Here is a 25,718-nt window from a genome sequence, read left to right as displayed (position 1 = left end):
TGGTACAAATAAGCTCCAAAAACTGTATATTATCTAAAGTTTATAACGAATCGAGCATTTATACACACTTAACAGGGGGTAGATAAATTTTAAACAACAGTAATTGATAAAGCTTACACCAAGTGCATTAATTCCATTCATAGTTGGTAGAAGACCGGAGGATGTGTTGTTGTCGTTTTTGTTTTTGCTCTGTAAATTTTTGAAAATGAAAATAAATTTTAATTTTATTTGTGTTAGAAGTGATATTATTGATAACAAATAACTCCAGCTACGGTGGGCTTACTTAATTATCAATGTTATTTCTGAAGATATGAACTTTGAATTTTGTTGTTTATGTGATCTGAAGATATAATTTTTCGATCTATGATGACGGACATCGAAGCCTAACTAGGCTTAGCTATTATATTGTGGAAGTTCCAAGATCATAGTTGATTATATGCTACAATCTTCTTGTCGGATTGATTTGACAAACCGATCATAGGCTTATTAATACCAAGTAAGTTTTAATCCTCTTTAAGTAAGTTCCAACTAATTTCCAACCTTCTTTATTGATCGAAAGAGAGTATAAATTTTGGTAGATTATTTTCCAAGTAATTCCAATCTTCTTATCGAACTGATTTGACAAACTGATCACATAAACAGTTATAAAAGGCATATATGTTTTCAGTTGTTGATATTTATGTTTTTATGAGAAGATTTACATAAATCTTGCAACAATGTAGCACCATTTTGTAAAACTTAAATTCTATGCTTGGAATGTTTTGTTCGCCTATGTACTCTTCGGTTTTGTTAATACTAGATCGAATTCATATTAATATTCTCTCTGTACTGTATATATGTATGACTAATAAACTAATTGTATTTTAAGAAGTATTATATGTATACATCCTAGATTTATAATTCTTGGTTTATAATGTGTGATAAAATAACTTAACCTATTATTGCATGTATCTTATCTTACTGTAATTATAAATTTTAGTGTTTCTGAATAATAAACTTAGTGGCACCCCAAACAGAGTAAAAAAAGTTCTAGGTGTTTCACTAGGCCTGGAATTATCCTTGGCTTTGGTGTAGTGTAACACTTAGTGAAGCACCACTTAAGTGTGAAGTAGGTACCACCATTTTTGATGCTCCAGTCACATGAAACTTTTCTTGCAGTGGAGAACTCACTAATTAAATAAAATGTATTAACCATTTCCCCCTTTATATAAAACCGTTGTTTAATATTTTTTTAACATCAAGATCAGGTCCTTTACAGCAAAATAAATTTTTGAAGAAATACTTAACAAATAATAAAAAATAGTTCTAATGTAATCAAATATTCACTTGTTAAATCTTTTAACTATCTAAAAGAGTAAATAGTTTTTGGTAGTCTCAGAGTTAATTTTTTCCATTGTAGAAGAATGAATACTTATAAGGAGTTTATAGGCTTACTAAACTCACTTAAAACTCGTAATTGCCGTTGATGGTGCCGTTCTTAGCTTTAGTAAACATTCATTTAAGTTTTACTCTCAAATGGAAAGTAACTATCATCCCATTTGCAGTCATTTTATGTCCGGAATTTGGGAATAACAGCTTTCTTGATACTCAAAACATGTCATAAAAGACTAGGAATGAACTATGTTACAGTTCAGTCATCACCATTAATGGGCAGTTGGTCACAGAGCTTAATCGGTCAATGTCTTGAATGTATTCTTGAAGAAAAAATCATAAAGAAATTATATGATTTTATTTTAAGTGCAGGAAAGATAAGAACTGCATTTTAAATGAACAATGTATGAACTGTTCACTTAATATATTCTTTAAACCTACATTAATCTAGGAAAAGAAGAAATATCCCGAAACTTACACCGTTGAATTTTTTTTTTTTTAAAATACGTTACTTTAGCCGCTATTATTAACTAGTGAAAAACACCGTGAACAATATGTGCAAATTTGTGAAATAACAAATAAAGAAGTGAAGAAAAAGACAAGATAAAGAAAGAAAACCAATGTATCTGCTAAACTGGAATAAAAGGCAAATCTAAGAATTTCATTTGTAATTAGATAAATCAGTAAACATAGAATGCAGAAAAATGTGAATAAGTTAGTAAACAAATATAAAGTTTATAGACCTATAATTTGTGACCATATTTTATTTTTATTTGTCTGTTACTGTTAACTTTAATTTATATACTAGCCGCCTTCGGGGACCAGCTAGTTCGCCTTTTTAATACGTAGAATTTCAAGTATTTCGAGATGAAAATCATATAGTAAAAAAGTCAAGACAAAAGGTAAACATTATAAATTCATATTGCTCAAATGAGAGTGTATTTATTTTTGCCTCTTGCATGTTCGTATGGAATCTTGAGTATCGTGCTTGAACTTGTTATTAAAATGTTTAGTACAACATATGCTAACATTAAAAAATGGGGCGGGAAACAAAAATGCTAATTATCTCAATTGCGTCTTTGGTAAATCGATCAAAGTAGAAACTTTGCCAAAATCAAACTGTACACTTTTTTTCTATAGTTAATTATAAGGCCAATAAAATTTATTTGTAAGGTTTTTTCGCCAAAACGAAATGAATTTCAACTGTTATAAATTTCATTAAACTAAAAGATTATACTGATTGTAGTAAACAATACGTTTTGAAAACTTTTAAAAAATAATTTAGCTTAATGGCGCTGTTCAAAAATTAAAAGACAGCATATCCAAGTTAATGAGTATCTTCAGTTAAAATCAGTCTTAACATTTATTTGGCACGTTTAACTGGTAATTAAAATAGACTTTAGCCTGTCAACCAGTTTTATTTAATTTTTAAGCCTTACTGAAAAAATGTTGCTATCAAAAACTTTTCTTTTATTAATATTGAGACTCAGCTGATCTAAGCTTTTAATATGTCTACTCAAATATATAATTTATGTTCGTATGGGCATCTATCCTCTATTGCTACCCAAACTTTCATCTTCTGCTTATCGGTTATAAAGACTAAGAGTTGGTGTCTGCTTTTTCGAGTTGTCACCCACTCAAACATTAACAACCATGACTAATGAGTACAAATTTTAATATCACAATGCATTGTCAAATATATATTGAGAATATTTTCCCAGTTGATCTAATATTTGCATTGATGTTAATATTTTTGTTACCCAAACAAAATCTAGGAACCCTTTGGTTACGGTGCTTAGTGTGATGAAGCCCGCTATTCTGGTCCACCTGTTATACCAGCCGTAAACAAAAGGTTAACAATACTATCGTATTCAATAATTAACGCTTTGTATGATATTCACGATATTGTCATATTCGATGCACCTATGTGTATAATCGATATCCGGTGACCTGTGTAAATCAGCACCTGGAGTTGTTCTACTTGCTGATGAACTTGGCTTCCTGGTACCAATAATCAATAAATATTGATGATTTTTTTTATAAAGTTTGTGATATTTTCATTTAACGAATAATATTATAAATTTTGAGAATTTAAAATTTGTGATCAAACCAGATGTGAACACTTATTATTTTCAATAGTTAGTATTAAAATGCTTTAGTCAATACTAAAATTTATTAAATTTCAATAAATTTAATAAATTTTAAAGCCTTGAATTGGAAAGGCCATTTGCACGAATAATAATCAGCTTATTTAGGTTTAATATTACCATTGACGGTGAAATATATTGTTTTTTCCATTTTCGATAACTTATGTTAGTCTACATATTTGTTTCTAGCACGCTTTATTTCATTAAAACTATGAGTTTAGTAAGCTTCAAGGATATTTAATTCTAGTGGTTTCATCTGCGAATTTATTCTAGTGGTTTCATCTGCTATACTTAATTCCAGTCGTTTCATCTGCTGAAAAGTTTTAGATATTTTGTAAAAATAATGTTTCCATGACAGCTCACGTTTTCATTTAAAACAATGGTTTTCATCAGTGAAATTTCGTATTTTTAATACTGTTAACGAACCACCTAACACCGAAAGAGGTGATTATTTACCAAGTTTCCTCTTGAAAATTTTCCAACCTGCTGAAAAAACGCATCTAAATTGGTGCTCGAGTTATTAGCAAGCATACATCCAGGTAGATTTTAGCTTTTATATAGAGAGAGAGGAGGAAAGTTTAAAAAATAAAATTCATGATAACTAGATTTAAAAAATATATAAATAAAACAGGAAAATATTTCAATTTGCACTTTATTTTCTCAATTAAACACCTTTTTTTATTTCAAGTAAAAACTTATAATGAAAAAAAAAATTTTAATATACAATTTAAGTACTAAAAAAGATAACATTTTGTTTTGTTCGAAAATATTTGGTTTCAGTTTTACATTGGTGAAGATAAATTAATGCTTAATGTCAAAGCTGATTAAACATAAACGACAAAATAATAATATTATACATTTTATTAAGATTAAATAATAATTACATTCCCACCTATAGACAGTAAAACTATTCAAAAGTTAAAAAAAAAAACATTCCATTTATCCTTTTCATTTTTTTAATATATCTATAATTTTTTATAAATTGTATTCGATCAAGTAATATCTTTACTTATCAAATAAATTAAATCACGTGTTCAAATATAAAATCTTAAGCTGTTATTTTATATTTTCAATACCCTTTTGAAATATTAGAACAGTTTCACAAAGCAATAACACTCAACTATTATAAAATTGTGTTTCTAATATCGGACACAGCTTTGAAAGTTTGTGTTTAGCCAAAATAATCCATCAGCCATTTTATGAGAAAATTTAGTTTCGATTCCATCTGTTACATTATAAAGAGATCGATAATAGGAACCTATTACAAGTTCAGCGATTAATAAATGGGGTCTGGATCGAACATAGGATGTTATATTCTAAAGAATTTCATCGGATAATTGATTAGAAAATAGCTCCATGCTTTTAGAAGAATATTACTTAAACCAAAGAATGGTGACAGTTCTTCGAACAATATAACTAGAGTAAACTTATTTTTCATTCTAAGTTCACGCTCATTGTCAACTACCTAATAATTCATAAAAGTTTGAGAATAAATTGAGTTTAAATTACAGTAATTCTATATTCTTGCGTTGTTGTAAGAAAGGTGATTAAATTCAAAATTTAAAAAATGTTTAAGACGCTACAGAAGAGAGAGCCACAGTCCAAAACTTCCAAAAAAAAATCAGTTTTAAAATACTCGGGTAAAAACCTTTTTGGAATTGGGTTGTTTTTGTGTTTACTCATATCAGAAGTTAGTTAAATTTATATTTTAAAGGGCAAAAAAAGATAATCCATAGAGTTTTTACAAGTCATTTTTTTTTGCATTAAACACATGAGTCTGTATAAGTATCTATAGCAAATTTATTTATTTACTGTTACACATTCATGGTTACGCTTTGAGTTGAACTCGTTACTTCCAGCATACTTTCGGCTCCGAATTAAAGACGAGACTGCTGTGAAAAAAAATAATGAAAAAAATTACAATTCCTAATATACATTTATTTATTTATTGTTACACATACACATATAGTCTTGTGTGCTCATTACAATGTAAACTTATTACAAACCTATAAGCCCTTGTAAAGTTGAAGAACAGATAACTCAAATTAGAGAAAGACATTACAAGGATACACATCTATTGTGATGTGAGGAATCGGGTTCATATCCCTCCGTTTCCAAGGATGTATGTTATGTTTTTCTCTGTCTTGTGTTAAGTGTATTTTGACTTGACGAGGGTATATATGCTAAGCTTTGTAATGAGCACATAAGTCTGCCAATGCGTACGTAACAAAAAATAAACATAAATAAATAAATATAAATAAATCAATGCATCTTGTGCTCAGATTGCATGCGAACTCGCTATCTCTACTCTTCCATTTCGGATGTTGGGAAAGACCTGATTCACAACAATTATGCTATTGTTTTGGTTTAGCTTTGTCTAGGCATTTGTACATTTACAAATGCGGGTCTTTTATAATTTGAAAGATTGGTACTACATGTTAAGTTATGGTTTTATGGTTTACACAGGAAAAAAAGCAGAATATATATATATATATATATATATATATATATATATATATATATATATATATATATATATATATATATATATATATATATATATATATATATATATATATATATATATATATATATATATATATATATATATATATATATATATATATATATATATATATATATATATATACGAGTTCAAAACATGAAGAGCAGTGAGCAGTGCTGAAAGATTTTAATAGAAAAAAATCAAACATGCAATTTAAATCCCAACTTTGTAGAGCGATGGAAGATCAGTTAATGTCCTTTTTGGGATAACATAAGCTGCCCTTAATTTAATATACGTTTTTATCTTCCTTTCTGAGGAGAATTTTAAAAATATTTGCTGAATGTGGTGTTTACATAACACTCAGTACTTCCTATTTATAGAAGTTTTAACTGAAATTTTATGAAATATTTTATCAACAATGCAAACTTGACAGAAACGAAAATTTGTTTAGCCTTTTTCATGTTTGGAAATTTTTTGAGCTACTATCTCCTTTGATCCTTTTATGCTTATTTTCCAGTAGCATACAAACACCAAATAGTATTTTCGTTGCTAAACTCGATCTTCCCATCTTTACGAACGGAAATATTTCAATATTATAAATATTTAAAAGCAAACCCAATTTAATTGAATCCAAGAAAAAGAAATACGAAAAAACGTTAAAAAAATCTACTTTTAATATCATATTCAATATAAAACTCCGTGGTGAATACTGTTTCATTCAAATATAATTATTTAACCATCAGGGAAAATCATTTTAAATATCCATCCGTCTATTTAAATCAACTCAATTCCAAGTTCTTTTATTTTAAAAGGGAAAAATTTCCCTTGAGATTTTATTTCCATTAAGAAAACAATCATTTCTATTTGATCGATGTGTTTTGTTTTTTACTTTTTTTTTTGTTTTTTACTTTTTTGCCAAGTACTTTTTCTGGATTTCTGATATCCAATTTCAGTTTGAAATGAAAAAATTTAATGAAAAATAAGTCATGTTAAAATTGGTTTCAAGTAAAAGTGCATTTAAGAATGAAGAGAAATTTGGTAATAAACAGATTTTATAATTGATAGGAAAATTATTAAATTAAAAAAGAAAAATCAAATTCCACAATTCGTGAAATATTTTATTTATTTTCTACTTTCGTAATTATTTTGTAGCTAATTATTTAAAAATGATCATTGAAAAAATCATTTAATTTACAAATACAATATCTTAAATTTTATTTCATTTTTTAATTTATTTTTTTATTGTTTTAATTATTGAAAATTCTTTTATGAAGTAAACATAGCTTTAATCTTTACACAATGACATAGCTTTATAAATGCAAATTTAGCTTTGAAAAGTATTTCTATGCAAATGATACATACTCTGTTTTAGAATTCTTAATTAGAGATCAATTCGAGATCAAAGTAACTTGTTTGGGTATGATGTTTTTAGTTTAACTTTTAAATGCACATGTTGTCTACCACATGCAAATAATTTAAATAGAAAAATAGAAATCCCATAATTTATATTTATATTCCTTTTATGCGGCCCCATAAATCCAGGGCTAAAGAGAATAGAAGGGCTAGTTCACTCCTTTGAAGAAGCTCTCGCCGCGCCAATCCTCCGATTTTCTCTAGTGACGTCACTTTGGCGCAAAGCTCGCACTTTTACTTCAAGAATGGAGCGTTCGGCCTAACTAGCTCTAACTAATATTGGAGCATTTCTTTTTGCGAGACATTCTAAGATATTTATTATTTTCTATAATGACTTTCCTCAGCTTTTGCAGTGAATTCACAAGAATTTAAAACTATTATCGAAATGCCAGTTTGCGCGATTGCAACTTGCAAAAATTCTGATAGAAAAACAAAAGGAAAAAAATATAATTTTCCGCGTGTTTCCTAAAGTAAATGAACAACTACGTAAGGAATAGATTCCGAAATGACACAGTTAATATAAAACAGCAATACGTTTATCCTGTCGTTAAGAACTTTTATAAAAATTCATTATCTAAATAGAAACCGCCTCGTTACTTCAAAAAGAAAGGTGGGTGAAAAAAATTAAAAAATGGATAAAGTGAAAGAAAATTAAAATGTAAATAAAAAGTATAATTAAAATATATAGTATATAGTTGAAATTCTCCTAATTTCATAACATATTTTTTAATGTAGTTATTCTAAATATTTATGGGTTTTTTTTTAAATTTTATTCTCTTAAATTTAAATATCTATAAATTATTTCATCGTAAATTTAAATATCTATAAACAATTGTAAAATTTTTAACGTCATTATGAACCTAAATTATTATTTTGTTTCAGTAATTAGCGTTTAAGGTTGATGTTTCCTAATGATTAAGTATGAACAAATTGCTATTAACGGCATACTTTAAAATCAGGGATTCTAAATTTAACTCAACTTATTGTTATAAAAGAATATGTAAATAAAAAAAGTGTCGATATATGCTTTCATTTCTCTTAATAATTAAAGTTAAAAATGAACTTTTTAAAATAAAGTATTTATAGTGTCATTTTCGCCAACTAGTAAAACATTTTTATAAGTTTAAAATGGTATTTTTATTAATATAATGGCCAAGAAAGTTTTTTTGAACTATGTTTATGAACGGAAATAATGTGTTAATTACGTAAAGTTTGTAAGCTAATAACCAGAAAAAGTCTAACTTATTTTTACAAAGAGAAAGATGCAAAGTTATCATAATATCTTTGCATGCGATCTTCTGAGATCTGTGGACACAGTGACGTCATGAGGAGGGAAATCGTAGCTTCAGCTCTAAGAGCGGAGTGAACTAGCCCTTCTATTCTCTTTAGCCCTGCCATAAATCGGGCATTTCCTTATCTGTTAGCAACTCCATAGTTACTGTTTATTTTGTTAGATTGTCTAAAGCAATAGTTTAAGTAGTGTTAAAGTTAGTTTCTTGCTGACTGGGCTCGGGTGGAGCTGGACCAGTAGCCAAGCTTTGGACTATATGGTAAAGGGTCCATAATGACCTAGGCATATATCCAAAGTTTGGAGAAAAGAGAAAAAAGTGTTAAAGTTAGTTATGCGTTATGTATTTATTTAGATTAATTTTGTTAGGTTATCTTAGAACTTAGTTTGAATAGTCACGTAGCACAATGGTCAAAGAATTGGACTGCAGTCCAGAGATGCTGGGGTTCAATCTTCGACTCCACTAAGACCCACCGAGTACATACGATATATGCACTTTTAAAATCTGTGGAATTAGAAATTCTGCATGCGGTCGCAGAACAATATGATGGGTACAGGCATCTGGAGAAAATCTCCTTTCCCTTCAAATCTATGTTTAAATTGAGGAAATAGTCTTACTAATGAGTAGTGCTGCCATCTATCCGCGGGGTTCTTAGCTAAGACGTACTTTCTCCTTTGAGGTGCTCTTTTTCAAACGAAAGGCGAAACTTTCTGACGTAATCCACAATAACATAATATTTAAAACTGAAATCAGAGCTAGACGGTGTAAAAATTTGGCTAATACTGATTAAACTAAAGGCTAATTAAAGTGTTAGGATTAAAGGAAGAGTTGAAGAATCAGAATATTTTAAATACAGCTGTGCTGTGAAGAATACAAGATAATTTTGAAAGGAGACTAGATGGTCACCAAAGGCGGATAATCTGTAATAAATTTGAATTCATGAGTGCGAGTCATGAAATCAAATTAATATTTTAATGAAATAATAAAAGTACAAAAATGATGTACTATATATTTAAAAAATTCAATAACAGCGTGCTTTAGCAGTTAGCGATACACAAGTGAATATTTAAAGTTAACTGGGGAATAAATAGATATTTGCAGCTTGTAAGCATTTTGCCAAATGGCGGTACAATTTGTGATACTATGCTAATTACAACTGAATTAATGAAGCGATTCATTGCTTACTTCTTCTGCAGTGTGATTGGATCTTCTTGGAAATCAAATAATTTTCACTTTAGTCTTCCTTTACAACACTTTAGAAACCCAGTTGGCAGAAAACACCAGTCTTGTATCCTTACAAGGCTAATTGTTTGTTAGAGTTGTTTGATCAAACCATTTGTTTGTGAATGAAAGGGAGATATTCTTATTATTCTGACCCCTAGGAGGCGAGAATTTTTCTTAAAACAATTCACTCTCGTATTATCAACACTAATTAATTGTAACGTAAACAGGACTGTCGAATCAAGAAATTCAGAGAACATTTTAGTCTACAGTATAATGCAGTTATGTCTAGAATTGGAATAGCTTCAGATCATCGGCTGAAAACTATCAAACTATGATTAGGTATGAAAACTATGATTAGGCTGAAAACTATCAAACAAGAAATCGTGTGAATCGTGTAGTCTTACCGTTTGTCTAAGATAGGTACTCTGACCGCCACTAACTCTGCGGCAGTCTGGTGCTATGGAAACAAGAAGAGGACATTTTAGGGAGGGTGGCTTCGATGAAGAGGTCTCCTTTTCTTCCGCAGAAACCAGTCCTAAAGAGGAACCCAGCATCCCTACTTGAAATAATCATACCTCGTTACCATAGTCACCGCCACAGCTCCAGACGAATGTCTGGCAGAGTACCTATCGTAGACAAACAGTAGATCTATAATGACGCGTCTGAACTGCACCAGATACACGTATGTGATAAATATCAGAGGTAAAGTGCGAGAAAGATCATCTACCATTTAAATGTGCTATTCACGCATGTTATAAATATATGTGGTAAATTGCCAGAATAAGTATCTGCTATAATAGTATCAGATCAACGTATCAGATAAATTGTGGTAGTAAATTGCCGGAAGGCGCATCTGCTATTACAGTGTCCGATCAACGCATGTGATAAATTTCGATGGAAAATTACCAGAATGCGCATGTAATAAATATCGGCGGTAAATTATCAAAATACGCATCTACTAATATAATTATGGTGAGCTATAGATCTAGCCTCACCTAACTTTATTTAAAGCTTTAAGTTTATTTAACAACGTTGGCAACGTTCGGTTGACAACTGTAGTTGTAATTTGGATTTTCATTTTTCCAGTTTTACCTTTTCATTCTCGGCCGTCAGATCAGATGGTTCTGTTCTTGTTTTTAGTTAATTAATTTAGTTTATGTATGAATGATATTTCTTTCTTTATGCATAACGTTCAATAGACCCTTGAACACACGGGGGCCTAAAATAATGTCAGATCCAAGAATGTAAAGAATATCGGTGGTAAATTACCAGAAGAAGCATTTCTGGGAAATAATTTTTGAATTTTAATTTGCTTCACTTAAAATCACAAGAAATTGAAAATTATTTTGTTAAAAATCAGTTCCCATTATAGGAACAAAAAGATATTTGCCACGCTCTGAACCAATTTAACTGTTTTTAAAGTTCTAATAGTATTTATGGTTTGAATAATAATCCATTAAAAAGCTATTAATTATTGAAATTGCTAAATATTAACTTATGTAACTTTTTTAAAACAAATTTTCATTTTCACTTATCAAATTTTAATAATTATTATAATTTCCAATCTTTTAAACAATTAAAAAAGTACTTTTAATCTATATTTGGAATAAATTATTTTTCTACCATACTATATCGTGAGAAAAGTGGCAATGTCGCTTAGTTTATGTCGCTTAAGATGAAATACAAGATCAATATTATAAGAAATTTTAACTTATTTTTCATTAGGTTATTATAGCCTTTTTGGATCAATTTTGAACTTAAACAATACTGAACTGAATAAGATTATAAGTGTTATTAATGAAATAATCACTTAATACTTTTCTGCGGCGAAATGATTCTTATATTCGTTTATAAAATAATTATTTCTAATGTTTGTTTTGCTAACAAAAATTTTAAAAAAGTACTTTTAGTTTATCTTGTTAATAAACTAGTTTCCTACTATTTTTTTATCGACAATAACTTAATATGATACTGATAAAGCATATCGGCTATAGTATTAGAAAAACATCTTAAAAAATCCACATTAGTAACAAATAACTTTTTTTCCAAAAAATAAAATATAATACATTGATATGCCTTAGGCAATCTTAGTTTTCGTAGAAATGAGTCGGAGAAAAAAAATTTTGATATTTCCTGAACCAAAATATTTTTCAGAAATATATAGAGGAGAGTTTCTTAAATTATATCTCTCTAAATGGTGCCACATGTGATTTCTGAGGAAGTAGAGCCGAGAATTACGAAATTTTTTAACCAGTTATGCTTTTCAAAACCTACAATTAAATTTATATCCAATTAATCATAGATAATAATATTTCCGTTATCTTTAAGAGATTGTTCAATTGTAATCGTTCTGTGGAGAAAAAGTTTTAAAGCAAATTGTTTTTTTCTGATAACAATATAATGAATTAATTACGAGAAGGAAATATGGATTTATAAAAAGTTTGAGTAGTATATAGTATACCGCATCAAAGAAAAATAACCAAATTAAACAATGAAAAAGTATGTTTCTCTGATAGCCATTTTCAACGCTTATTTTCTTATTTTTTGCTTTTCCGTTTTTAGTTTAATGAAAACCATAAGTCAGAGCATTCATTTTCAATTTATGCATGCACTAAAATCAAATTAAGAACTAATCTAGATGTTACTCCTGACCTTTGAATTTAACTGCCTGACATACAACCCAATTTCAAAAACTTAATATTAATAAAGCAACATAATGAATATATATATATATATATATATATATATATATATATATATATATATATATATATATATATATATATATATATATATATATATATATATATATATATATATATATATATATATAGATAGATAGATAGATAGATAGATAGATAGATAGATAGATAGATAGATAGATAGATATAGATATATATGTATTCGTATTAATTTCTAAATATTTAATAAAAATAGTTCATCTTGATTTAGAATTCAAAATTATTAATTCAGGTTTCTTTTGAAAAATTTAAATAATTAAAGCTATTTAAACACATTTATTTTGAATCTATAAACATTATTAAGTAGAATTTAATAGTAATCTCTTCTTACGCTTTGAATGTACTTAAACATAAATAATATCAATTTATATCAATTTCACTTTTAACTTATAAAATTCTTGTTTGTAGGGATAAAGGATTGGATTAAAGTATTTAAAGTTAGAATCAATACAATCACAACTAAGTATTTAATTTAATTAGTTATAATTATTATAAGTTAATGCTACTTTGGAACATCTTTAAAATTACTATAGAGTTTTTTTTTATTTTAATCTTTAACTTATAAATTCTTAATTTATTTATTCTCTTTCTACGAATATTTAAATCCTTTTATATATTGATTTCAAAGTATGTTAAAATATTAATACACTAAACAAGAATTTACATATTCCGTTTGACATGAAAATTGCTTTAGATATAAACAGAAATTTAAGTTTCAGAAAATCTTAAAGGAAAACAGATTAAACTCTTCTGTAAGAAATAGAATATCTGGCATTATTAATATTGTAAAGTAAATCATAAACTTTATTTTATCTTAACAGCAGCTGTTTTTAACTGAAAGTATTATTTATTGGCTTATATCTAGGTTACCAAGCCTCTTTCTTTTATCACACCAAAGGATAATACAATTTATTTCAAAAGGATAATACATTTTTCCTTTTAGTGAAACATTAGAGTTAACTATAGCTGTATGAAACCTTTTTTAATATTTACAAAGAATTTTCAACAAAAAAAATATACAAGTGCTAATTTTTAAATTATAATTGTTTGAAGGTTGATATATTAATAATTTTTTTTAAATATTTATAAAGAATTTCCAAAAACAATATAATTACAAATGTTTAATTACATTTAATTAAAGCTTGATATGCTAATAACTTTTTCTTCATTCTGTAGTCCTAAAGATTAAATTTTCCGATTTGGTTGATTATCTCTAGAACTACGGGGAAGATTTTAAAATTTAATATGAACATAAGTTAATATACTACAAAAAGTAACAACAGTTTTTGTAATAATGACTAACACTTAGCAGGGTCGAAAGATATAAAACAGGGTTCCAAAAAATTTAATAAAAAATGGGTTAGTGAAGGATATGACACCCTCTAATAAATACACAGAGATTTTATACTGGTAATAGTACAGTTTACAGAAGATCCAGTGAAAACTATTCCCACTCGTCCAACAACAATGCTTTCTGAGGCAGATGGTTTACAAATAATTACGATTTTCAGTCGTACTCGTCTAGGTATCTCAGAAGGTTAAGATCTGGAGTTCTGGCTGGCAAATCCGACCTGCGAATATTTTTCTTTTCTAAAGAAAAATCGAACATATGAGCTTTTTGTAGCTGCAGCTGTCGTTCATTAAAGTGAAATTAAATCAAACCAAATACGCCCTTGAGAAGTGTACACAGAGGTTAAAGACTCTATACTGCGAATCAGTCAAAATGTTTCTCTGGAGAAGAGGGAAGAGGTTTCGACCATTCAGCAAGAGTCCTACTCAGGTAATCAAACATTCACTTCCATGATGAACTATGTCTTGAACGTTTCAGGGCATGTAGCAGGTCTTTAATTCAAGTAACTCAACCTTTCTTGTGGTTAAGAACCAAGGATCCACTATCAGCCCAACTACATCTGAGAAGTCGATTATTACTTGGTTGTCAGACCTTCTAAGGTTTTTTGCAAAATAACTGCCTATTTCTCTATATCCCCGAAAGAAGCACTTTTATTTGTTTGTGGTTCGAGATAGAGGTCTTGAAGCGTCATGCTTGCTTTTTAGGGTTGCAGTTGGCACTAATTTCATTTTAATGGACGATAATGTGTGGCCACATGGAAATCATCTGGTCACCGACTTTTTAGAAAGTGAAAATATTTAATGAATGGATTAGCCAGGTAGGTCTCCAGACTTCAACCCTACAGATCAAGTCTAAGGAAATTAAAATGCAAATAGGACTCGTAATCTTCTTCTCAAAACCAAAGGCCAGAAGACTGCCTTATTGAACGTATGGGAAGAATTTTGCATCAGCTTCTGAACTTTCTTATTTCCATTATGAAGCTACGATTTAAGACTTTCATATTTATAAGAGTAGGCCATTTTGCTAACAGTATTGTATGCCTTCTTGCTCCGTTCAGTTTTAAGCACGATTATGCGTTCACAGTGCTCCAAAAAAAGCGGACCTTGAAAAACTTTTGATTTTATTATCGGATCAGCACGTTCTAATAATCATTCTTTACAGTTCGAAGGAGTGACCTCAAATATGCTAACTAATTAGTGCAGATGACATTTTTAATTACGAAATCAGACACAAAAACGTACTTTCGTTGAATAAACATACCTTTTTCTCAACGTATTCATATTTCTGACCCCCAAATATATAGGACATATATTATATTAGGTAGCATAGTTTGGTCGGGAGAGCTATCGAAAGCTTGGACCCCTTAATGTTAATTTCTCTTTTGCGTATTCCGCCATATCTCGAGAACTTTTTAAGACAAATGAAAAAGTTTTGCCCACAATTATAAAACTCGCTTATCCTAAGATAATTCTATAAGAAAAAAAAATTTAGTAAATAATTTTTTTTTTATTATTTCATTTAATGGTAGTAAAAAAATGAATTTATATAATTTTTGAGGTCATTTTAAAATATGTATTTTTAAATGACAAAATACAAATGAGGTTGAATAATTCCTGTGAAATGCAATTTTAAATATACGACTTCTTTAAAATCCGATTTCTCAGGAACTATTCAAACAATTTCGCTCAAATTTTGTGTTTTTCCATGTACGATTACATACTTTAAAACGTAAAAAAAAAATTATGTCTTGAAATTTAAAATTTTTTTCGGCCGTTATTTAATAAAATAATAAAATATAGTAAATATTTACTAAAGTTTATTTTTTGCATGGAATTGTCTTTGGATAAACAAATTTTATAATTGTCTGAAAAAATACGAAAATTGTGAGCGAAATTCGTATGCTTAAATAAAATAACATTAGAATTTCCTCAATTTGGCGCAATAATCTCGCTGAAAATCTGCGTATTAACGTTTTTTAAATCTTATGAAATTTTGGAAGTCTTTCAGATTGTTCAGGAATCATTTAACATCGTGACAATTAAATGTTTTTCTTCAAAAAATGAACATAATTTTTTTTTTCCTATGGTAGAAGAAAGTTGAAAATTAATTCTTAAAATTTGACTCTAGAAAACAATTAATAGTACCTAAAGTACGTTAGATTACACACAATATTACGCAATAAAACTTTCAATGTAAAAAAAACAATTGTTACGATTACATCATTCAAAAAAAAAACTTAAGTACATGTATTTAAAAAAATTGAGCGTTCTTGTCTTGTATTTAATCTCGAGAAAAATATGAAAAGCTTAAAAATTATATTATAACTTCAAAACTCATTAAAACTCTTTCCAAAACTCATTAAAAATCTTTTTGAAGAACGCAGAGATAAATTTTTTCTAGCTAAAACAAAACTCCAAAACTTTAATTTTAGATGCAAATATCTTTAACTTATCATTAGTTTTTCGTGTTACATCAGTTAACTTTGCATCAAAATATCCACTTTCTTTCTTTGAAACATATTTTTTTTACTTGAAGATCAATAAAACAGTTTTCGCTCGAATCAATTATTTTTATTTTGTTTGGATTCCTTACAAGAAGAATTGCTCGAAGCTATGCTATACGGCAGGGCAGAAAATTTAAATCAAGAATTTTCTTTTAGAGGTTTTTTCTATAAAGAATTTAGCACAATTGAATATTTTAGTTTAGCGTGAATAAATCCTTCGTGTTTGCTAAAATAAATGAGTTATTTTTTTTTAATGTCAATTTTATCATAAGACAGCAAAAATCAACTTCTATTCTAGAGATTACTGGCTGGAGGTTTCACAATTTTTTGTATAACATAGTAATTTTACGTTTACAGTTTGTATTTTAAACTTACAAATGAATATTAAACTGATAACAGACCGAAATTACTTAGTTTTTTGTCTTATGTTATTTTATATTTTAAAAAATTCTTTAATTCTTTGTAATGCATAAAAAAATTTTATCGTTTTAAACAATCTTGCTATACTATTAAAACTTTTGAACACCGCAAAATAATTGGAAATGTTATTAAAACATATCGTTCAAATTTGCTAATTATATCTTGGATGTAAAGATTATCCAACTTAACTACTTATGTAGATTGCATCTCATTGGATCCAAAAGTTTGCATCATATTATCTTTCAAAGTAGTCATATTATCGTTCAATATTGAATAGATTTTCTGAAAATTGCAGATGAGTAAAATTGCTCACATGCTGCTTGCTTTACAGTATTTTCTCATGCGCTGAGTAACATTGGACCAACTTAGAGCCACATTGTTGATTTTCTGATCCATGATACGGTGCAAATTCGCTGCCCCCTTAATATAACCGCAATTTTAACTATACACTAGGAAAATGATAAGGTCAAAACTGCCAGAATACGGTAACATTTACCATGTCTCTAGCTCTATGAAAGCACTAAGAAATTCGGTAGTTTTTTCCGAAGCACTTTGGTAATGAATTTGGTAAAATTGCCAAAAAAACATGGTTTTATAATGTATGATAAACTTTAGTAAATGTGATAAAATTTCGTAATTTTATCATAACTTAGAGCATGGTAAGAAAAAAACAGTTATTTGGTAAAATTTACTTTTCAGCTTTGTATTTTTTCTAACTAGGTTGTTGTTAGAACTAAAATTTTGAAAACCATTTTCGGTAAACTATTAACATATGAAAGAGCAAATTACTAAACAAATGGTTTAAATGCCGTACATTTTTTGTTTAATTAAACAGAATTAGATTGTTTTTTTAAAGGGAATGTCATTACCATGCAGAACAATAGTTTTTTTTCTTCGTTTAGTATCTTTCAAATTATCTTTCTTGAACTCTGTTACTCAGTACCATGGGTAAACTTAGATGTAAGGTCCAAATCAATAACTTTTTTAAATTTAAGAAATTTTGCACGATATTCATACATGCTACAACATTGAACATTGAGTTGCAGATGAGAAGATTTGTTCAGAAATTGCTTAATCGTCAGTGTTTCTTTTCCCTGTTATTAAATATAAGTTTCATTTTGAACCGTATTATTGCTACTTTAAATTATAATACCACGCAAATAATTCATTGCAATCTTATTAAGATGTTACATTGAATCGATAAAGCATAGTCAAATTTAAAGTCAAAATTAAGTCAAATTTAAGATGGATCATTAGCATTATGTAGTTAGACCTGTGAACCATGGTTAGGTAACTAAAATAGTTCACAGTATATATGGTTCAACACAATCCAAAATTTTGAACGTTGTTTTAATAACCTTAGAATGACCATTTTTTTAGGTAAATTACTTATTTTCTATTAAACCGCCAGTTAAACGATAACTAGAGGCACTTATAATAATCACGTCGACATTCGAAAGGTTAATAGTTTTCAGTCTGAAAGTAATTTTTGTGAATATTGTTGCATTTTGAAACTTTAACTAATATCATAATTCATGATTATTTAACAAGCATTTATATATAAAGAAAACTTTTAAATTTTTTTTAATATGGGTAATATTTTTCTCTCCTGTTTGTCGACCTTAATTTTCCATCCATTAAAATGTTCGCAACTCTTTTTATCATTACTAATTGTTACTCTTATCATTATCATTATTATAATGCCTTTTTCATTATTCAATATTACGTATTGCAAATTTTTCGCTATTAATAAAAGTTCGTGGTACTTTTTACTTTCAATTTATTGCTTACCATAAAAAATCATCATGAAAAGTATAATAAGATTAAATAACCTATCACCACTCAGGCATCAAATTATTCGAATCCATTGAACTTATTTAATCAGCTAGTATACTGACCATCGTACTTTCCGCTAAATACAGCGTTAATAGGTTTAATATAAGTCAGATGAAATATGATGGAAAACTATTCGTGACGTAACAGGTGATGATAAAACAACTACAAATGCCCTCTGTTGATGATAATCTTGACTAAACCTTTTTATTTACTGAAAATTTGAAAAGTCCGTAGAAAGCACATTTTGCAGCGATATTTACATCAGCTTTCTAAATTTTTTTATCTGAGTAATAAAGATAAGTAAAAAGGTATAATAAAGATATAATAAAGATTAATTAAAATCTTGAGCATTGTTTTAATAACCTTAGAAAGACCATTTCATTTTTGAGAGAGAAATTAATTATTTTCTATTAAACCGCCAGTTAAACAATCACTAGAGTCTTAAATGATTTAAGATTTTCTTTCAAAACAATGAAAGAAACAGGTATCAAAAGCTATTAAAGAATGAAAACTAAAAGAACGTATAGGAAATGATACTAAATAAAAATCAATTATTTTAAGAACAATTACGTTTCTTGAAACAATGTTTCAAAAGATTTTATAGTTAGACAAAATTAATTACTTCTTCCTGAAAAAAAAATTGTAAATTATTCTTAAAACATTTTTTTAATCCTAACTTTGTTCCTCTCTTATAGATCTAAAACTGCATTTTCTTATAATCAAAACAAGTTAGAATAAGAAAAATAAAAGAAGAAGAAAACAGGATTGAGTCTCTCTCTGCCTTTTCAAAAGTAAACAGTAGCATTAATACCTTCAGTGAAAAATTCTTTACAGCAATAAGCAAGCAAATTAAAAAAGAAAACAAGAAAATAAAATAGAACAAGGATTTAGTTTGTATTACAAAATCCCCAAAGAGGATTTTATTATAGGAAATTTGAAGAAAGATATTTTAAGACGTTTATAAAAGGAACAATGTATAAATACTAAGATTAATTTAAGCAAACTAACTATTTTTATAGCTTAAAACAAAAAGTATCAAAAAAAATTTAAATATCTATTTTTATTTATTTCTCACGAAATATAATCAAAATGAAATATAATTTTTTTATTTTTTTCTCATTGTTATCATAATATTTCACTAAACACTTCACTTAATAATTTAGAAAATCATTATTTAATTTTTTAGATAGAGCCCTACAATATTAAATATCGGAATTTCTATCAAATATGTTTCAATATTTAAATTAATTCATTTAAAACTTTAGCCTAAGCTTATACTTTTAATACTCGAATAAAAAAATTTTAAAATTATTATCAAGATTGAAAAAAATAATAATAAATTTAATCTAAGGATTTATGTTTGTTTTTGATAAAGTTTTTTGATAAAATGATAAAAAAGTATTCTATGAAAAACGCTGTGCTTTAAGACTTATTTTGTTATTTTAGTTAAAAACAGATAATTTTTAAAAAAGTGTGCAAACATGCATTTTTCACTTAAATTTAATCTTGAAACGAGAAATATTTTAAATATATCTAATACGATTCTTAAAAAAAATCACATAAAATATTTTCAAACGCGATTAATTAAATTATTTTTAAAGCAATTTATAAATAACTAATACGAAATTAAAGTGGTAATTCCTTTAAACTTTAAATGATATGTTGAGGAAATAAGATTTTTATTTTTAAAAAATCGAATTAATTTTATAACAAAAAATTATTTTTATTTTATATTTTATTTTTTATATAAAACCACTATAAATGAAGCTATAATAATTATGCATATCAATTAGTTTTGACATTTTTTTAGTTCATCACCTCTCACCTCTGCAATCTTATTATTTTAGACCATAATAAGAAGTCAAATTAATTCCTGTATCAATCAGACAAACTCGTTCATATCAATGGAGCAAACTCTTGTATCATTGCGCAAACTCTTGTATCAATGAAACTAACTCTTCTATAAATGAAACAAATTCTTCTATCAATGGGGCAAGCACTTGTATCAATTTAATGAACTATTGCACGTGTGGAATAAACTGAAATTAACTCTTGTATCAATGAGACAAACTCTTCCATCAATAAGACAAACTCTTGGTTCAATGCGACAAATACTTACATCAATGAAACAGACTCTTGTATCAACAGAGCAAATTCTTATATCAATGAAACAAACTCGACAGTTCGCCTGTTCAATTCGAGTGAAAAAACTTGTTTTTTCGACTCACAGTAAGAAAACACTGACATTTAGAATTTTTTACCTGTGAAACTTCAACCACTGGGTATATCTAACTGTAACTATAATTGATACAGATCGGGTAAAGTGTATGATTCAACCTGCTATCACCAGAAACTGCATTTGATTCACTCGTAAATAGAACAAGGAGTTCATCTGTTGTACTGCTATAAATTTCTCACCAAAATGGTTAAATAACTTATGATTTAATTGGGGGTTTTTTGACCAAATTAAAAAAAAAGCCAAATGATCATAAATAAAATGGTATTCAAACTGCTAACTGTGAGAAAAAACGTTTATTTCACCTAAGGTGGTAAAAGAACCAGAATTTTATCTCGCCAATAATAATAATACCTAATGAAGCCGCTTAGTTTCTTGCAGATGGACACATATTATAGCCACGAGGGCTAATCTGTCAATCTCATAACTCTCCTTAAAATATCTCTTCTATTCCCTTCAACACCTTCCAGTTCCCCCTTCAACACATTCCAGTTTCTAGTGTCCTCCAATCCTCAGTTTGTGACCCTGGACAATTAGAATACGATACTCTCGTTCACGCATAGATGGCAGCACCATAAAGCTGCTTACCACAAAAAAAAGTGTAGTATTTCGTATCTCTTATGATATGTAATACAACCAGATAAACTAATTAAACCACATTCCACGGTTCATTTCATAAAACACAACCTATCTCCAATGCCCCTTTATAAACGAAAAACTTATCTCCACCGTCAGTTGTATTTACTTTTTACGGTTTTGAAACCACACTAGCGTTAATGGTTAAATAACTTCATAGTTATGTAATTACGGTTTTTTAACCATAATAGTTGTAAACAGTTCCAAAACCATTGACATTAAAAATATTCTTTAACAAAACCTTTACAGTCAGCTGGAGGGACATACTGCTATTTAACCATAATTATAGAACGAAAATTCTAAGAGTGAATATATATGAGAAGTCTGCATCAGTTCCCAAAACACGTATCTTTAACATAAAACAATTTTTACATTATCAAAAAGTTTGAAAAAAAAGTTCTATTGATGTTTACATGTTAAAAGGAAAATTTCATGGTTATTAAAAACTGTTTTTATGTGAATTGAGTGGAGAGAAACTAAATCATCTAATTATTTAGCCAGAAGAGTGAACCATGTTTTAAACAATCGCACTACTAAGACGTTGTAGTTCCCACTATATCACAGCTAAAATAATAAAACTACACGGAGAAAAAATTTTGAAGAAATTACCGTACTGTATGGAAAAAACATTTCTGGTAAAAAAAAAACTATTCTGGTTATTAAAACCAAAATATACGGTATTGAAATTTGGAAAATTGCCGGAAGACCTTATTAACACACATTTAGTAAAAAATACAAAACTGAAAATTAAACTTTACCAAATAAATGATTTTATGTCATGCACTAAGTTATGATGAAATTACCAAAATTTATCAATATTAAAAAAACATATCATATTGTTAATTTTATAAAAATCATTACAAAAGCACTTCGGTAAAAATTACCAAGGTTTTTGGTGTTCCCATAAAACCAAAAACACGGTAAATGTTACCATATTCTGGTAGTTTCGACCATACTTTTTTCTGCTGTATTTTATTACCTAAAGAAATGAGACTATCTTTTCACTTAGAATTTAAACAATTTACAATAAATACTATGAGTGAAATAATATTAATACATAATGTGATTAGTTTTATAAGGAAATATTTTATATTATATTATAAATTTATATATTATAAATTTATATATTATATCTCTTACTACTTTTAACGTTTTATTTCTATAGATCTTGTCCAGTAGTACTCAAAAAATATTCTGACACTGCTTCGAATCTTATAGCAGTTAAATTTTTTATGTTACTCCTTGAGATGATTTTAGTTTTACTCCTCGGAATCATTAATAAAAATCCATTACGTACTTTTGCTTTCAGCCACATCTTCCGAATTTCAGAAGTTGGATCTAGACTATAAATCATCTTTTTTACGAGATACTTATCTGTCAGTAAAGATTTTTATACTTATATATTTATAAAGGAATCTTTTCTAAAGAGATGCTTAATGCTGAATTAATATATAATTATAGTTGATAAATGATTTTTAAAATTTCTACATGGATAAATATTAATGATAAAAGAAAATTCTAGAAAAATCCTACACTTAGGACAAAAGTATGGTCTGAACTACCATGATATGGTAACATTAGTCGTGTTTCTGGCTCAACGGAAAAGACAAAAGGCTTAGTATTTTTTACCGTTGGGCTTTGGTAATGATTTCGGTATAATAATCAATGAAATATGGTTTTATAATGTGTGATAAGACTTGGTAAGCGTTTTAAAATTTAGTAATTTTATAATGATACTTTACATTGTTAAAATTTTCGATTTTGAATTACGGTAAAATGTCTATCCAATTAACCATACTACTTGTCTATCCAGTCTATCTATCCAATTAACCCTAATGTTTATTGTAAAGAACGTTTCTTACCCCTACGATTTCAAAACCATTCACAGCTAGAGTGATTAAAGAAAAACATGAATACAAAACTGTACAGTTTAACCATTTACAACTAACATGGTTGCTAGACCGTAAAAAATGTGGTTTAGTTAGTTTATTGGATTATGTCACTACTCGGTCATAAGAGACTAATAACAAGAGAGAAATACTATACTTTTTTCTGTTAAACATGTTTATGGTGCTGCCATCAATGCTTGAATGAGATTATTGTATTCTAATAGTCCAGGGTCACAAATTAGGGACTGCGAGGCACTAGAAATTCTTCATGTGTTGAAGGGAATGAAAGAAATATTGTGGTGTTCACGCTTGAACTCGAACCTCCGTTCTGTCGATCGTGAAATTGACATATTAGCCTTCTCAGCTACAATATGTACCCATCTGTAAGGAACAAAGTTGCTTCATTAGCTGGTGTGATAAAATTCTTGTTTGTTTGATCGTATTAGGTGAAAGCGGTTAATAAACTGTTTTTCTTTTCTCACAGTTAAATGCTAGAAAACCATTTTACTTACGGCTATTTGGCTCTTTTGTTTGAACATGGTAAAGTTACAATTAAATTAAATGCGTTTTAACCATTTTTTCCGAGAAATTTCTAATAGTAGAGTATGGCAGAAAAATCATTTATTCGGTTAAATATAATTTTCAGTTTAGCATTTTTGTACGAAATGTGTTGTAATAAGTACTGTAATTTTTAAAACCAGAATTTCTGATAAGCCTTTAAAATTTGAACTGAAAAAATAAGAAATGTATGATTTAAATACAGTGTATTTTAGTTATTTTAACCAGACTCATCTTTTTTTAACCATACAGTGTGGTAATTTTTACCTTGTATCTAGAGAATGTTTTTATAACAAACAGTTGTAGTTGGAAAAACACATCAATGAACGTCTGAAAATACTAGCAAACAAAATATATTTTAATTATTTAACAAAAGATGCTGCAACAAAGAATATTATTTAACAAAAGAAAAAAGAACAGTTGTACTTTCCTACAGAAAGTAAAAAACATTGTTCAGGAAAAGCTTTTTACAAACTAAATTAAAATATTTTCCTGAAGCAAAAACTTTTGTTTACATTTTCAAATATATCACACTCGTATGTTGATAAAGTTCAAAAATTTTCCATTTCATTAAAAGGAAACGCTGGAGAAGAATCTCCTGCTTTTGTTTAAATAACTGCTGTTTGAAATTGTTTTTCATTTGTTTATCTTCAGCTATCTTAAATTTTTAAACTAAAGTTTCATGAATAAGTTACGTACAAAATAAAACAAATTTATATCCTTTCGTCTGAGATTTTTAAAAAAACTTGAAAATAGGAAAAAAAGTGCTTTTAGTTTCATACAATTTCTTTAAAAATTCATTTACATTTTTTTTTTTTTTGTTTATTTTCCAGCTATTTCTTTTTTTGACACTATTAGATCTAAAAAATTCAAACAGGAATAACTAAATCTGAGCCAGTTCAAAAACAAGAAAAAATTACCTTTAAAACTTTATAAACTTATCTGATTTTGTTGTACCAAGTTTTAATTATCAGTATTCAGCTTTAAGATTTGCTAATTAATTAGTGATGATTCTTACTTTTTTTTCAAAGCCAGGCTCATAAACTTGAAGAAAGATTAATTTTTTGTTCAGTGAATTTCTTGGAAATAAGAAGTGAAGTTCTTGGGATAAGGATTAGGGCTTTAACACAGTAAGAAAAAGGGAACACAATGGATTTATTCAAAGTGAAGGTGAAATTTACTGTCAATTAAGAAATATAAAAATATTTCTTAACAAAATAATTTTTTAGTTTCTATTTTATATTCTTATTTTATTATTAAACTTATTTTATTATTAAACTCAGGCATTTTGAGCTGTGAAGTTTGAAAAAAAAAACATTATATTTAACTAGTAAATTATATATGGCAAAAACAGCTGATTAGTTTAAGGAAAAAACGAACAAATTTTTTCAAACACCAATAAATTTTAAAAAATTTCATTTCTACGAAATTATTTATTAATTTTTTATTTAAATATTGAATTTTAAAAAGACATTCTAAAATAGATATTTAAGTCACATTAAAGGCATATGCCGACTTCATCTGATTAAGTTTTCGCAAAATAAAATAAAATATACAATACAAAGAAAAAATCGCAAATCTTGAAATTGTTGCTATTG

The 25,718-nt window shown here is 27.7% G+C and overlaps 1 long non-coding RNA gene across 3 annotated transcripts in view; it reads right to left on the bottom strand.

Moving 5' to 3' along the window:
• Window positions 1-4,408: 4,408 nt before the first annotated feature.
• Window positions 4,409-25,718, bottom strand: part of LOC139426437 (uncharacterized) — a 55,694-nt gene continuing 34,384 nt past the window's right edge. Inside the window, exons 2-4 of one of the 3 annotated variants that reach the window (XR_015433765.1) lie at window positions 21,392-23,943; window positions 9,912-10,104; window positions 4,409-5,410 (exon numbers count right to left, since the gene is read on the bottom strand). This is a non-coding gene — a long non-coding RNA (uncharacterized LOC139426437). Of the gene's footprint in view, window positions 5,411-9,911; window positions 10,105-10,354; window positions 10,577-21,391; window positions 23,944-25,718 lie in introns of all 3 variants that reach the window. The other 2 variants (XR_015433763.1, XR_015433764.1) reach the window with 2 other exon arrangements.

Source organism: Parasteatoda tepidariorum, chromosome 5 (genome assembly GCF_982258835.1).
Source record: "Parasteatoda tepidariorum strain Cologne lab strain chromosome 5, Ptep-v5.0, whole genome shotgun sequence".
NCBI lineage: Eukaryota > Metazoa > Arthropoda > Arachnida > Araneae > Theridiidae > Parasteatoda > Parasteatoda tepidariorum.
The sequence above is the reverse complement of the archived record's forward strand: the minus strand, read 5'-3'. Positions and strand labels throughout refer to the sequence as shown.